Source organism: Venturia canescens, chromosome 1, assembly GCF_019457755.1.
Source record: "Venturia canescens isolate UGA chromosome 1, ASM1945775v1, whole genome shotgun sequence".
In the NCBI taxonomy this organism is placed as follows: domain Eukaryota; kingdom Metazoa; phylum Arthropoda; class Insecta; order Hymenoptera; family Ichneumonidae; genus Venturia; species Venturia canescens.
In genome coordinates, this window is record NC_057421.1 from 39,455,906 (window position 1) to 39,460,113 (window position 4,208).

Here is a 4,208-nt window from a genome sequence, read left to right on the forward strand (position 1 = left end):
ATAATTATTGTCAATTGATTAAAAATCAGTAATTATTTCAAGTTACATTATCAATTGAACAAATAATTAGAAATTGATAGAAACTTTATTGCCAAATGACGATTCATTTTTTAATTGATGGAGGAGATATTACCAATTGACGAAAAATTTCCAATTGATGGAGAAGATATTGTCAATTGACCAACCAATTTCCAATTGATGGAGGAGATATTACCAATTGACGAAAAATTTCCAATTGAGGGAGGGGATATTGCCAATTGGCCAACCAATTTTCAATTGATGGAGGAGATATTGCCAGTTGACGAAAATTTTTCAATTGATCCAGAATGTTCTGTCAATTGACCATATAAAATCCAATTCTAGAAAAATTTTTAGCCAATTGGTGGATCGTCCATTGGCGATCCGGGCGATACCAACGCCTGATTTAAGCATACATAGAATGCGATACTTCCGTGATCATCTTCTACGACGCTTAGTTCGACGGCTCGATGGTTTTCTATATCTAGCTCGACGGGTCCATAGATTTCGATGTCTAGATATATTTCTCCATGGTTTCCGATGTCCAGGTCTGTTTATCCATGGTTTTTGATGTCTAAGTGTGTTTATCCATGGTTTTCCATATCTAGGTATACTTCTCCATGGTTTTCGATGTCCAGGAATATTGCTCCATGGTTTTCGATGTCCAGGCATATTGCTCCATGGTTTTCGATGTCTAAGTATATTTCTCTATGGTTTTCGATGCCCAAGCATATTGCTCCATAGTTTTCGATGTCCAGGTCTGTTTGTCCATGGTTTTTGATCTCTAGGTGTGTTTATCCATGGTTTTTGATGTCTAGGTGTGTTTATCCATGGTTTTTGATGTCTAGATGTGTTTATCCATGGTTTTCGATGTTTAGGTATACTTCTCCATGGTTTTCGATGTCCAGTAATATTGCTCCATGATTTTCCATGTCTAAGTATATTCCTCCATGGTTTTCGATGTCCAAGCATATTGCTCCATGGTTTTCGATGTCCAAGCATATTGCTCCATGGGTTTCGATGTCCAGGAATATTGCTCCCTGGTTTTCGATGTCTAAGTATATTCCTCCATGGTTTTTGATGTCGAGGTATACTTCTCCATGGTTTTCGATGTCCAGACATATTGCTCCGTGGTTTTCGAAGTATAGGTCGACGGGTCCATGGTTTTCGATGTCTAGGTATAGTTTTCCATGGTTTTTAATGTCTCGGTATATATCTCCCTGGTTCTCGACGTCTAGGTATATTTATTCATGGTTTTACATGTCTCGGTGGACGGCTTCATGGTTTTCAATGTCTAGGTATACTTCATTATCGAAAACCATGAAAAACTATGCCAAGACATGGAAAACCATGGAGGAATATACCTAGACATCGAAAACCATCGAGAAATATACTTAGAGACCGAAAACCATGGATCCGTCGACCTAGACATCGAAAACCATGGCGCCGTCGACCTAGAGATTGAAAATCATGGAATCTTCGACCTAGACATTGAAAACCATGGAGTCATCGACCTAGACATTGAAAACCATGGCGTCCTCGACCTAGACATCATAACCATGGCACCGTCGACCTAGACATCGAAAACCATGGAGCCGGCGACCTAGACATCGAAAACCATGGCGCCGTAAACCTGGACATCGAAAACCATGGAGCCGTCGACCTAGAGATCGAAAACCATGGCGCCGTCGACCTAGAGATCGAAAATCATGAAATCTTCGACCTAGACATTGAAAACCATGGAGTCATCGACCTAGACATTGAAAACCATGGCGTCGTCGACCTAGACATCATAAACCATGGCACCGTCGACCTAGACATCGAAAACCATGGCGCCGCCGACCTAGAGATCGAAAATCATGGAGTCTTCGACCTAGACATTGAAAACCATGGCGTCGTCGACCTAGACATCAAAGACCATGGCGTCGTCGACCTAGACATTATAAACCATGGCACCGTCGTCCTAGCATCGAAAACAATGAAGCCGGCGACCTAGACATCGAAAACCATGGCGCCGTAAACCTGGACATCGAAAACCATGGACCCGTCGAGCTAGATATAGAAAACCATCGAGCCGTCGATCTAAGCGTCGAAGAAGATGCTCACGGACGTATCGCATTCTATGTATGCGTAAATCAGGCCCTGGTATCGCCCGGATCGCCAATGGATGATCCACCAATTGGCCAAACATTTTTCTAGAATTTAATTTCATATGGTTAATTGACAGAACGCTTTGAATCAATTGAAAAATTTTCAATTGGCAATATCTCCTCCATTCAATGGATATTGGTTGGTCAATTGGCAATAACTCCTCCACCGATTGGAAATTTTTCATCAATTGGTAATATCTCCTCCATCAATTGGAAATTGGTCTGTCAATTGACAATATCTTCTCAATCAATTGGAAATTTTTCGTCAATTGGTAATATCTTCTCCATTAATTAGAAATTGGTTAATCAATTGACAATGTAATTTGTAATAATTAATGATTTTTAATCAATTGATAATAATAATTTTTGCAATGTGCGTTTTTGATCAATTTAAAAATGAAAAATGAAAAATTTTTTTTTGCCGATCTCTGATCAGAAGTCTGTTTACGTGTATACAGAGAAGCGTCGGGTGTCTTGTGGAGGATGATGGTGGACATAGCATTCGTGAAACAAACAACAATGAACGGGAAACGTGTAAACAACTTTGGTCGAGAAATACGTTCACCAAAGATTTCGAGCTTTTGCTTTTCGGTCGACGGAACAAGGCAACCATGGTGGGATACGCCAACCACAGCATCGGCAGAGTAAAAGGTTAACGCAGCACGGGCGTCTGTGAGGAAACGGAGATCAATGCTTACATCAATGTATTCGCGTATGCCAAACAATTTGATTTGATGGATGACGAGGACAAATTTAGCTTCAGCATATTCTCAAGTGCGCCTCCCATTTCACTTGAGCAGAATTGGAGCCTTCTGATTAATCTTCAAAATCCAGGCGAATTAAGGTTAATAACCATGCTTCAGCGCACAAAATATTTTATATTTTTTTTCATTTTGACATCATGCTAATTGAAGTGATCTTAAAAAAAATAACATATAAGGTCATGCAACCAATTTGGAGACAGGACTCAAGTTATCGTTAAATCACATTCTCAAAATGACTTTTGTAATTGAGAAAGATCTTTTTGATTTTTTTTCATGTTCGAGTCTAAGTTGTTTAACAAAATGAAAGATTGCGTTTTTAGTACCATTAATATGTTTTGATATTGAGGTCGAGTTCTCTAGACTGAGTTGCATCAGTTATATTCAACTCGCTGACCTTTTTTTCCATGAATTTTCTGCATAGATTGGGTTTGGAAATGATATTTATTTTTCAGCTTTTGTCTATAATTTATGAACAAAAAATGCATAGCAAAATTATGATCCTGGAAGAGATCATTTCAAAATGTAGCAGTTAAGGATGATTTATCACTTACGAAATAGGAATAAAATTCAATAAAATATAAAAAGGAAATAAATACGCCAAATTGGAAAAAAGTCATGGAATAACAAATCATTCTATTTCAGATAAGCATGCGTCGACTCCGCCATAGTAGAAAAACCTGCCATGCCGTCAATAATTTCATTAGGACTCTTGGAGCATTTGAACTTGTAAGATTTGTCAAGGATAGCAAAAAATTGACGCTCACAAGGTTTTCTCCTGCAAAAAAGTATCAGAACGCGAGGCCAGCTCTGCACAGTTCTACACCGGAGAATCTTCCAGGCAGAGTCAGATCTCTCACAACTGAGCATTTATTACACATAACAAAGTAAGGCTCAATCAAAGATATTCCTTAAACATATTATGAAAATCTTTATAAATGAACCACCAATGATGGTAGAATACAGAAAAATTTTCATAGAATGTTTAACCTAGTTGAAACTTTCGTCATTATTGGGTTTGCATTTGTTGTTTCAGAACTTTACTAAACAATGAAAACTATAAAACTCTCGTGTGATTTCACAATTTATGAAGGATAATAACTAAAAAGATTATTTTAAATCTGATAGATTTTCTCACTCTAAAGTTGTCGAGTGTGCACCTATTTGCAATAAGTTTCCTCACGTCGAAAAATTGCGAGAATCGCAAATGAATCCATAAACACTCCGAGAGCTGAAATTTCGAAAGGGCTATAAAAATGATTTTTCCTGGTTATTGCAG

The 4,208-nt window shown here is 38.1% G+C and overlaps 1 protein-coding gene across 1 annotated transcript in view; it reads left to right on the forward strand.

Moving 5' to 3' along the window:
* LOC122418872 (uncharacterized) overlaps positions 1-4,208 on the forward strand; it is a 68,032-nt gene that overhangs the window by 63,514 nt on the left and 310 nt on the right. Inside the window, exons 3-4 of the transcript XR_006262737.1 lie at positions 2,627-3,012; positions 3,575-3,816. The gene's annotated coding sequence lies outside the window, so the exon portion shown is untranslated. The remainder of the gene's footprint in view (positions 1-2,626; positions 3,013-3,574; positions 3,817-4,208) is intronic.